This window comes from Eupeodes corollae, chromosome 2, assembly GCF_945859685.1.
Source record: "Eupeodes corollae chromosome 2, idEupCoro1.1, whole genome shotgun sequence".
Taxonomy (NCBI): Eukaryota; Metazoa; Arthropoda; class Insecta; order Diptera; family Syrphidae; genus Eupeodes; species Eupeodes corollae.
Window position 1 is genome coordinate 25,681,040 of NC_079148.1, and position 13,386 is coordinate 25,694,425.

Sequence of the window (13,386 nt, forward strand, 5' to 3'; positions counted from 1 at the left end):
GAACAATTTTACAAGGAAACACATTATCGAAAATCAAATGGGAGATACGTTGTCAAAATCCCATTCAACCAAGAAACAATGCAAATTATGCAACTAGGCGAATCCAAAAATCGAGCAATAGCGAGATTCCGTCAATTAGAAACTCAATTGAACAAGAACCAGAATCTTAAACTTGAATATACACAAGTAATAAATGAGTTTCTAGAGCTGGGGCACATGATAGAAGTTGACTATAACAATCCGAACCGAGAGAATATTTTTTACATGCCTCATCATGCCGTCATTAAACCTACAAGTACAACAACAAAACTAAGAGTTGTATTTGATGGGTCGGCAAAATCGACCACAGGAGTGAGCCTAAACCAACTAATGTTAGTTGGCCCAAAACTACAAGACGACATTACAACAATTCTGATGAGATGGAGGAAACATAAGTACGTGTTTACTTCTGACATAGAAAAGATGTACCGCCAAATCGAACTACACGAAGACCACCAAGACTATCAAAGAATTTTGTGGAGGAGTTCTAATGATCGACCCATTAAAGAGTACAAGCTCACTACTGTCACTTATGGAACGGCATCTGCTCCATACTTGGCCATTAAGACTCTTCAACAACTAGCTGAAGACGAACAACAGAAGTACCCTATCGCTGCAGAAATAGTCAAACATGACTTTTATGTCGATGATGTTATGTCGGGAGGGAATACGATGGCAGAGTGCAGAAAAGCTCAAGAGCAACTTAATGAAATGTTAAGTGGTGCAGGCTTTCATCTCCGAAAATGGGCTGCTAACAACAAAAAACTGCTTCAACATATACCCCTGGAACTACAAAATCAACAGAAAGTAGACGTCATGAAGGAAGAGACAATAAAAACTTTGGGAACCCACTGGAATCCTTTAAATGACACTTTCCAGTTCAAGGTCAGCTTGGACACAAGCGTGGATACCATGCTCACAAAACGAAAAACCTTATCCGAAATAGCCAAACTGTTTGACCCCCTTGGCTGGTTGGCCCCTGTGACTGTTAGCGCAAAAATCCTTATGCAGCGCATTTGGAAATCTGAAATCAACTGGGATGACCCACTTCCAATAGAACTTCAAAAACAATGGAACAAGTTGAAAAGGAATTTAATAACAGTTGAAGACATCAGAATCCCAAGGTGGATAGAAATTACAAAGAACCAACATTTTGAGCTTCATGGATTCTGTGATGCATCCGAAGCAGCATATGCAGCAGTGGTATACGCAAGGGTGGCTCTACCAACTGGTTATTTTGCTACAACACTCTTAACTGCAAAAACAAAAGTAGCACCAATTAAAAAGAAACTTCCTCTTCCAAAACTAGAGCTATGTGGTGCTCATCTGCTGTCAAAACTACTGGCAGAAACTTTGAAAACCTTTGGCTCACAAGTGGAAAAAATATTTGCCTGGACAGATTCCACGATCACATTGGCTTGGATCCAAAAATGCCCATCTACTTGGAAGACATTTGTTGCAAACCGAGTTTCAGAAATACAAGAGGCAACAAACACAACTTGCTGGAGGCATGTACGATCATCCGACAATCCAGCTGATTTTGGTTCAAGAGGCTGTTTCCCAGAACAAATGTCCAACAATCAGATATGGTGGTTTGGACCTGTTTGGCTGCAATTCGATTCAGATCATTGGCCCTCACAAGAACAACAAACGAATGCAGTGATTGATATTCCTGAAACAAGAAAAGTCCTAACGATTGCAGCAGAGGAAACTAGTGACATTACCAAAAGATTCTCTAACTACTATAAGTTAATAAGAGTAGCTGCTTATTGTAGGCGATATAAGAACAACTGCAGAAGCAAGAAACTAAACAACCCAATTAAAACTGGTGTTTTAACAGTTCAGGAGTTGAACATCGCGACAAAAGGAATTATACGATACATTCAAGAAAAGGTATATTCCGAAGAACTAAAATGCCTACGAAGTGGAAAGAACATCAGCAAAAGGAGTAAAGTACTCTCCTTAAACCCACTTTTAAACGAAGACAATATCCTTGTTGTTGGCGGCCGAATACAAAATTCGGAGCTTAATAACACAGAAAAACATCCAATCATCCTGCCTCACGAAGAGTGGTTTACAAAACTGCTAATTGAAGATGTCCATGAACGAACGTTGCACGGTGGTATCAGACTTACACTTGCAAAACTAAGGCAGCGCTATTGGGTCATTCAAGCTAAAAGATGTATTCGACAAGTCATACATAAGTGTATGAAATGCTTCCGTTTTAAAGCACAGCCAAAAACTCAACAAATGGGACTACTTCCAGCAGCTAGAGTAACACCATCAAGACCGTTTACACACACAGGTGTTGATTATGCTGGACCAATTCAAATATTAATCTCCAAGGGGCGAGGAAACCGATCGACCAAGGGTTACATCGCCATATTTGTTTGCTTCGCTACCAAAGCTATTCATATTGAACTTGTGAGTGACCTTACCACAGCAGCATTCATGGCTGCATTGAAACGATTTACTTCAAGAAGAGGTCTTTGCTCGCATTTCTATAGTGACAATGGTACAACATTTGTTGGGGCCAACAAGGAAATCCAAAAACAAATGCAAACAATCATCAAGCGTCATGAAGAAGATGCATCATCAAAACTTGTGAAAGACGAAATCGAATGGCATTTTATACCACCCGCATCACCGCACTTTGGAGGACTGTGGGAATCAAGTGTCAAGTCGACAAAATATCATCTAAAAAGAGTTATCGGTGAAACAATGCTTACGTTTGAAGAACTGTCAACCCTGCTGACACAAATAGAAGGTTGTTTAAACTCTCGACCACTTACGGCAATCGAAAACGATGTTGATGACAGCACAATTCTGACTCCTGGACACTTTTTGATAGGAGCTGCTCTTAATGCAGTACCCGAACCAATTATAGACGAAAAGAAAACATTTCGATCTCGATGGCAGTTGATACAAAAAATGACTCAAGATTTTTGGAAGATCTGGTCATCCGAATACCTTTCGCAGCTGCAACAACTTCCCAAATGGAAACAAAAAGAAGAAAACATCAAAGTTGATGACATTGTGCTCATCAAAGAAGACCGGCTACCACCAACAACCTGGATGATGGGAAAAATAGCAGAAGTTCACCCCGGCACCGACAAATGTGTTCGAACAGCTACAGTGTTTAGTAAAAATAAACTCTTTAAACGGCCCATCACTAAACTGTGTCGATTGCCCATAGAAAATGAACAACTAGAAACACAAGTCCGACAAGTCAACTTATCAACGAATATAGCTCAGCCATTCTTTTGGCTATTCATACTATTCGGAGTGCTGAGCTTGGCAACTTCCTTCGCCACAACCCGTCAACATGAGGTCGAAATCACACCATTTGAAAGTCAGCCAGGAATTTATTTCGAAGATGTGGGACAAGCCAATTTAATTTCTAGTTCTTGGAAAATGATTGTGTTTTTCAACATGAGTAATTATTGGAACGAGTACGAAACGTTCACAAAATTAATTAACTCAATGGAATTATTTTGTGGATCAACAGACCTGGTTGAAGTCAAATCAACATTATGTGACAAACCGTTGATTCAATTCAAACATCAACTTCAACAAATCAAACTCAACAACGAAATCCTTCTTCATGCTAATGAGGACTCGGCAAGAAGGCAAAAACGGTCACCATTTGATATTATTGGAACGGTGACCAACGAACTTTTTGGAATACTTGATCAAAGATTCGCTGACAAGTATGAGGAGACAATTGCAACGATAAACGAAAATGAAAAACAGATAATAGACCTAATGAAAAATCAAACGACGATTATTGAATCAACTGTTAACATTTTTAAGAAGGAGCAATTAGAAAACCAGAAAGAAATCCAGCTATTAAGTACAATTGTTTCTAAACTTTCAAACGAAACAAAAAGGTACGAAAACCTGAAATTGTTTTCCTCAGCAGCTCTAAATGCCATCCTTATAATGATAAATTATAAGTCGACTCAAAACATATTACTCGAGATGTTGCTCTCAACACATACTGGAAGGATTCATCCACTTATCCTTACAGTGCAACAATTTAAAAACGAACTAACAAAAATTCATGAAAATATCCCCCGGACATTGATGATTCCTGGAGAGAGGCATCACGAATCAATCCTACAACTATATAAAACCTTAAGTTTGAGAGGAAGGGTGACTGGTAGCAATATTATAATGGAAATTACACTACCTTTGCTATACAACGAAGAATTTAAGTTATATAAGGTGCTCGCAGTCCCAACTTTTAACAATGGAAATTTCACTTGCATCGTTCCATCATCAGACTATTTGCTGGTTAATTTACAACGAAACCACTACTATCCAATTAACAAAGACGAATTTTCGCGTTGCAAGGAAAGGCCATTTGAAACTTACTGGTGTACTCTCCAACACCCGCTATACACAAGTGGATATTCAGACAGTTCATGTGAAATGAAAATAATTCAAAACGACCGACAACCAATAGATTCATGTCTGGTAAAAGATATCCCACTAAAGACCTACTGGATTGAGATGCATCAACAGAACACTTGGATTTATAGTGTCCCAAAGTCTACAACAGTTAACATCAATTGCGACTTCGATTCAGTACCAACTATCTTAAAAGGTTGTGGGATAATGAAGTTGCCATCAAATTGCTTGATACATGACCAGACTACAACAATTATTGGAAGACAAATGATGACAAGCAGATTGAAATCCTCAGTGTTGCCATCATTCAACCTCTCTGAGCAGTTAAGTTCGCTTATTTTTAAAACAGAGCAACAACAACCGATCTTACAGCAGTCAAATATTTCTTTGGAAATATCAAGCTTGGAGCAGGCAATAGAGCTTCAAAGAAGTCAAGAAAATATCTTGAAAGAAATCAGGACCCACCGAATTCATCAGTACTCACTATTTGGATCTACTGGGTTTCTGGTTATAATCTGCCTCATAACTGTGGTTATCATAGTTCGAAGAAGACCTCAATTATCTAAGCAAACAAAAAGAACTGAAACAGTATTCAAGGAACCACCAATAGCTGATGCTGTCTTTGAAGATATCGATTTCTCTGTGTCTCCAGTCTGAGGGGCCCAGCATGTTGTGATAACAACAACAACAACGAAGATGACACCACCCGCAAACAGCAGTGTGCAAACGCGTTGTCGTCGTCGTCGCGACGCAACGCCATGCACTTTTAAAAACAACATGATCTTATTTCATTCATTCATTTTTTTGTCAGTATTAATTTATTTAAAATAGTTCAGTAAGCATTTATTTTGTATAAAAGCAGGAAATTCACAATAATAAAGTTCACTTGCTATTAAAACGGCAAACTACCAGTTCGTGATTTTTACTTCCCCCCACCAGTGGTAAGGAGTTCAACTAACGAATTGTCGAATTTTACACTCTTTTTGACTTTATACAAAAATAACTCCTCAATATCCATTTTTCAAGCACGACACTAAATAAACTCATAAAATAAATGCACAGTGCAATTTATCAGTCCGCTAAATTTTGACAGCTGAATAATTTACACTATGAAATGTTGGCTAAAGTTGTCAAGGGCGGATCCAGTCTTTTAATCAGGAGACAGAGGGGTCACGTGCTTAACATATAGACGAGTTTTGACTTACCGTTTAAAAATGTTCTTTAAAGAAGGGTAACAAAATTAAAATAACATAATGTGCACCTTAGCCTTAAATGGCCACATTTCAAGGGCTAAAGTGACAACTTTAGTTATTAAATTATTTTAGAACGCTATTGTCCAGCAAGACACAGTCTTACTATTTAATTTAGAAGACTTTCTTATTATGAAAGCATTCCAAGCAAAACACAATATTTTAGAAGGTTGTTATTGCTTTCATCGGGAAATATATATATTTTTTTGTTGCCATTTTTATATTAATGCGAAAAACGCAACGAAAATTGAAAAACCCAGAAAATGAGAAAGAATCAGATATCAAGAATTTTCTTAATTTTTGACGTAGTTTTTTCGGAATCAATTTTTGGGAGTATATCATTACTTTCGCTATCAGTCTGCTAGCTATTAGATTGAAGCTGATGCTAGAAAATATTTTGGTTTTAAAGGAGTTAAAAAAACATAAAATAAAAACAAATTAAGATAAACAAATAAGCTGGGAAGAAACTTTTCTCAAATTACACGTTTCAGAATCACTTTCACTTCAGCTCTCAAGAGATTCAAAGCTCTTAAATTAATAGATATGAAAAGTGCATTGTGTTCTTCAATTTGCCAGTAGTTTACCCGTGGCATGATGGTTAGTGCGTTGGGGTCTCATGCCAGAGGTTTTGGGTTCGATCCCTGCCTATGCCATCTAAAGTCTTTTCACGGGTACTGCCTCTTGCGAGGAATTGACAAATTCTCTAAGAGTAACTCTTGTCATGAAAAAAGTGCTTTCTCAAATTAGCCGTTCGGATTCGGCATATAAACCGTAGGTCCCCTCCATTCCTAACAATATTACTCGCACACAGGAATGGTTAAGAGTTGTAAGTCACTAGGTTTTAGTTCTTACGGACTGTTGCGCCACCCAATTAGTTTAACAAAAGTGTCACTTTTGCTATTTTTGTGACATTTATATTCTTGAAATTTGTGTTTAAATCTCAGTTTTGGAACATCTTAAGGAAATTCAATTCAAAATTTAGTTTTTTTTTTAATTTGTTACGATCTTTAAAGTTTTATACAACACAAAAATCAATTTTGAAAGAAATATGTTGCCCGGCTGCAAAACCCCCAAAATACATTTGTCTCAAAAATTTAAATGCCATACAAAAATAATGACATTTTCGATCATCAAAAATCATCATCAATGATGATCATTTGACCATCGACAAGAGCTTGCATTGAAAGACAAGATTATTGAAGCATGTTGATTAAGTTCTTGAGAAAATTTTAAAACAAAATAACGGCTTTATGGGGGGTACCCTTCTGGAGTAATACCAAAATATGTTTATCTCTGAGAAAGAAGCCGAAATAAGAAAAGAATTAGAGAAAATTAAAAAAAAATCTATCGGTTCATTTCCGAAAAAAATCGAAAAAAATTGTAAGGGGACTGCTGTTATTTTTAGTATTACAAAAATTTAAAAAAACCGCCAAGCTAATCGGCTTAATTTCAATCGGCACAGTGGTTTAGGCTTTAGGGGCCAGGACAGACAGACGGATGGAATAGTGGGCCCACTTTATTGACATTTCTACGATTGTAATGTCATGTTTGATTCGAATTTTTTTAAGAATGCAAAAGTTGCCATATACATTAGTTCCTATGTATCGGAAGTAAAAATCACTTCAATGTTCACTATTTATGTGCCTAAAAAAATAAGATGGAATTGAAGTCTAAAATTAAAGATCTCTTAATCAAGGGATCTTCTTAAGAACCTGAATATTTGTTCTTTTTCTTGGAAACAAATTTTCTGAAAATAATTTATGGCTGAATCACAAACACACTTCAGCTTCGGCTTCGGCTTCACCTGACGTTTACGAGTTCAGCCATAGGAATTCGATGCATGCTATCACAATAGAGCTTCGACCTCACGTTTTGTTTGACAATCGTATGGAAAAGAACGTAATGTGACTCCAAACTGAAACTCTAGTTCAATTATCTGAACATTTGCTTTGTCTGACAGCTCAACGGCTGTAAAAAAATGTCAATAAACAAAATATTTGCTCTTTGGAAGGATGAAATAATAGAAATTTCATTCAAAGCAACCTCGAAGCAGGCCCACCGTAACGCAGATGAAGCTGAAGCGTGTTGGTGATTCAGCCATTAAAGCCTTACTTCAGTTACAAATTTTTTTTTTAAATATTTTTGACAGCAAACCACTTTTTGATGAATGTCGTTAAATTACTAACAAATCTTTACTTATACAACTTAACCGTATAAGTTTTATGGCTCATATCACCCCCCTGGATCGTCCATTAGTCATAATTTGATTAATTTGTGCTAAATTTTTGGAAAAGGGCTGAATGTCAGATTCATATTATGTTCTTGGTCCAGCCCTCAGTTGAAAGTGCTACTTTTTGTAACAAAGTTTAGAAAGTAAAATACAAATTTTGTTTTCATCTACAAAAAATAAATAATTCAAAATATAATAGGGGTCTTATGGCTGAAATACAAACACACTTCAGCTTCGGCTTTGCCTGACGTTTACGAGTTCAGCCAAAGGAATTCAATATATGCTATCACAGTGGAGCTTCGACCTCACGTTTCGTTAGACAATCGTAAGGAAAAGAACGTAATGTAACGTAATGTGACTCCAAACGGAAGCTCTAGTTCAATTATCTGAACATTTGCTTTGTCCGACAGCTCAACAGCTGTTTAAAAATGTCAACAAACAAAATATTTGCTCTTTGGAGGGATGAAATAATAGAAGCTGAAGCGTGTTTGTGATTCAGCCATTATCCATTAACTCAATACGATTAGTTTTGAATTGAAGGGAATTCCTACAAAAATACAAACAAATTGACCTTCTTTACTGCCCAATAATACAAAAAAAGATATTACTGTGAGAGCCAGTATCTCCTTATATTTGTAACTATTCAATGGTTAGGTTAGTGCTACTCATATTGGACTCTTTTAAAGAGAATGGCGGAACATGTTAAACGATTTAGTAAAATGTCATTTTTACCAATTAACTAGACTCAAATGGTGATTTAGCTAATTTTAAACGATTTAAACATGTTACTATCTCTTAACAATTTGCTAAAGTTAAAATCACGGTATTGTAACTTTAACTTTCAGCAATTTGCTAAATCCATACCATATGACATCTGCACCGTTATTCTTATAAGAGTAGTGGTTGGAATATTCCAGTCAACATTTGGGATGGGAATTCCAATTTAATAGCTGTCATTTTTAAGACATGTTTAGATGCTCGTTTTTTAATAAATTTAGTAGTTATCAAAACATAAAGAAAGGTTTAAAATGTTGGACCCCCTAAAGTAAATTGTTAAATATTTAGCAAATTGCTAACTAGTAAATTGTTTAACCCTTAACAAGATGTCGTTTAAAATTTTGCGCCAATGTTTTTGGTTTCAATGAATTCATAATGATTTCTTTTTGATATAGAATGTTAATTATTAAGAGACGTGTTTATTTCGGTTACCCATTGAAATTGTTAAATGAATTGAATAAAAAGAAATAGAAGTGGCTACTTTGGTGTCTCTTCTATTTTTAATTATACAATGGCTAAAATTGTGCTCTCATTTTAAGTGATATTTAAATTAGACCTTTTTAAGGAGCTGAATTTTAATACTTCACCATTTAATAGCTTTTCCAATATTAAAAATGTCATAATTCATTCCCTATCTCTTTTTAAGCATGAAGTAAGAGCGAGATAAAATGTTGAGACATCATAAAACGTGATGCTCTAGCTAAAATTATTAACTAACGAAATTATTAATTATATTGTTGTTCCTATTTATCATTTTACTTTTCATAACAAATAATTGCAGACAAAAATTACCAAACTCTTTTTGACAGTTCATTTCTGCCAAAATAAATCTATTTATCTGGTTTATCAGGTTTACGCATTTAAATTTGGGTTCGTTAAATTGGTTTCTTGTTATAGTGAAACTAATTTAGGAGTAGCTATTAATATTTTAAAAATTCAATTGGCGTTTTCCTGGAGAATAAAATAAAGAATTATGACTGCATTCTTTTTAACAAAATCTATAGAAAATCATAAACCATCAGTCATCAAACTAGGTCAGTAAAATGACAGATACAAAATGTCAACAGTGTCTAAGAACTACCATATTGCAATCTACGAAAGTGAAAAAAAGAAATTGTAAACATAGTTTCTGAAATTATAATACTGCAATCAGTTTTCTAGAAGCAAATCCGAATTGAAAGTGTTTCTGTGCAAAATGGGGAAATCAAATTTACACGCTGATGGCTGGCTGCCCATGTTGGTTGACTAACCTTTCTAACCTTTTGTTTGTAAACATTACACACACAAAATTTGCAATAAATTATTCTTTTTCTATTAGATTAAAATACATCTTCCAATTAGTTTTAAGCTATAATACCAGCTACTGTCTGATTCAAATGACCCGAAACAAAATGTCGATTTCCGTATTCTTCTTTTTAAAAAATGGGTCAAATTCTTTCATACGAAACTTCACTATCCGATAGGTACTAAGAATGACAATTTTAATTAGAACTGTAATTCTTCATATTTGATTTAATATTTTCATGTAGAAGTTCGACTTAATTGGATTATATACACATTTTTTGGCAGACTTACGTGCATGAAATGAGTCAATTTAAGTTCTTCCTTTTATTTGGAGATTGTTAACCTTTGAATCATAATATCTTACGAATGCAGCATAAGCAGATTACAGGCAGAGCTCATATAAGAGTGATCATTTTTAAAGCCGCAAAGGTGTACCCAACTTGAAACTGACTTTAATGAGGGTCATTGTCATTATATGTTGCATCTAAACTTTATTGTTAAGGTTCTTAAGGAATATCAAATAGCATTGTGTACATGATAAATAATATCATCAAGGGCTTAATAATTGTTCCCCACATTATACAAATAGTTTATCTAGTTATACTATTAGACTTCATGGGCTTTTAAAACTAAAAGTTACACAGCATTGATACGTAATGTGTAATAGTTCTATGTGATGCTAACCCCGATTTGTGGTGATGGCGATAGGTATACAAATTCAAGATCATTGGCTATGTGGTCTATGCCTTTAAGGAAAATTGAGACTTATAACATATACTCATATCAAAATTGTTCCATTGAGGTTCTTCTGACAAACTTAAATTTCATTTTTTAAATCAAATACTTATTCTATCATGTTGCTTTGACCTTACCCTTTAATAGAATGCTTTCAATTTTTAGTTTGCTGAGGCATGCGTTATGAATTATATTCTGTTGCCTATAAATTTTATTTTCACGGACATTTCTTCATTTTAACAGCACGAAAATCAGACATTAAAAAGAGCTTCTCTTTCGGTTATTGTATACAATTGTGGGTCAGCTATATTTCTGCAACATACATAAATGCTTTTAGCACATCCAAAATTTGACTGAAAAGCAAAAGCGTTTTTGATTTATCATCTGTATTTTAGTAAAACAAATCCCCTAACTATACTTAGCGACGATAAACATTTTATTCATGTTAGCCCACAGATTATAAGAAAACTTACTTTTTAAGAAGATCAGATGCACTTTTATGCCTTTAACTAATTCTCTATCGATTAAATTGTTTAATTTACTAATCTATCAACAAATATCTCATCGCCTTTGTCTAATAAGATAATCATCTTCCATTTAAACGATACAAATTCTTTAAATGACTATCAGATAACCGTTTGATTGTGTAAAATAATAGTTGGTACTTACATACAGTGAACAATTTTGAAAAAAGTGTAGGACAAAAATTTAGTTACAAAAATTTACATCGCTTCCTTTAAACGATATGGACAAAACTAATGAAATTGGAAAACAAGAAAAAATATATTGAATAAAGCTCCGATCCCTATTCGTAAAAAACCTGAAAGTGATTTTATACCGATTTGTCAAATTATCTCAAGTAAACCCCTTTATAGAATGGCTTAAATCTAATTGTTAGCTTTAACTTTGAAAAAATCCATTTGAAATTAAGTTTAAAAAATTTGTAACAATTGTATAATAGTAAATTTTGAACTTCATTAGACATATTTTAATGGGAGTTTATAGAGATGTATGGTTTGCAAATAGCAATAAGACGAACTCAGCTTTATTATAAGTATAAAGGTTTGTCATTATGTTTTCAATTTATTTCGGGAAGTACCTGTTGCAGCTGGATCGAAAAAAATCCAGCCGAGAGGCCCAGTTTTCGGACTCTTTTTGAATCAATATCAATCTGAATATTCTCTTTTAAGTCGTCAATCGTCGTGGGCTAATCTGAGTAGTCAAGCGATTCCACATAACCCCCAATTGTCCGGCGGTGTTAAATAGCAAGAACTTCAAGGCGACGTCATATCCCACTACGTCCAACTACGTTCCCTTGAATATATTGATTATTTCGTTTTGATTACAAACATTGTTCAGGATTCTATTTATTGTAAAATTTCAAACCAAACGCAACATAAATCAAGTGACAGTTTTCAAAAAGAACACGCCTTAAAAAAACTCAAATTGTTTGTAAAATCTCTGATTTCCGTGTTTAAAAAAAAAAATGTCCCTTCCGCTATCTGAACTATAATTCTGAAAGTCCAGTTCTTTGAATGAGTAATAGTGAGCTGGATATTTGCTTATAGCTTCTTTTAAGTGTTCTGAACATTATGTAAATGGTCTGACATAATTTCGTGAATACTAGTTAAAAGATTACAATTAAAAAAAAAATGTCTTCATAAACTTAAAGTTTTTCACCATAAATCTAGCTTGAAAAAAGTGTTGATCGCTGAACTTTTTTGCACTAAAATGATGGAGATTAATATTTTAATAACTTTTATGCTTGAATATTTTGGTAAATATATTAACGCTAGGACCCAAAGAAATGGAGATTATCAAGGAAAAAGCGTTTTCACGAATTTGGCGGAACATAACTTACGAGGTGTACACAAGATCGTATGAGACTTTTCAAACAAACTCTTAGATCACCAACAAATTTCCAGCTTAATATCTCTCATTCAGAGGTTTACCACTTTTTTTCCCCTAATTTCACCGGACTTTTATTCCGTATGTCAGCTATTCTTTAAAGCACAATTCAGATGGCAAGACAAAACTACAAAGATTAACTTCTAGGTGTAGAATTGTGTTTATATTTAATTCTACTGCTTTGCAATGTTTACAAACAAACAATTCTGAAGTCTTAGAAATATAAGAACTTGCCATATGTTTTCATTTTTACAAACTTTTTGTATTGACAATAATGTAAACTTAAAAAATAATCAAAAATTGCCACAAATATGTAGACTAGTTACTATATTTTTCTGCTCGCACATGGTCCCTTCGAACCCTACGTACCTGAAGCTGATCCAATAAATTTGTCTATCTTAAACAAAACAAAGTTCTTGACAATTTTTCTAAGCTGTATCAAAAGTACAGTGGAATAGACAAATTTCATTATAGGAAAAATTATGCTCTGATTATGAAAATAATTAAAAATTCTGATACCAAACAAAACTTGATTAGAAACCTACTTAAATGATTATGAAAACACCTCTGTTTTAATCATGTTTTGTATGTATGAGAATATTGGAATTGAGAAATTATCCCAAGTATATGCTTGTTGAATTGATACATGTTACAATGGTTTAAGATTATTTATTCCTTTTTCAAACAACAATTTACTCTAATTAAGAAAAATTAAAAATGTTAGTATCATAGGTTTCGATTCACTTCAAT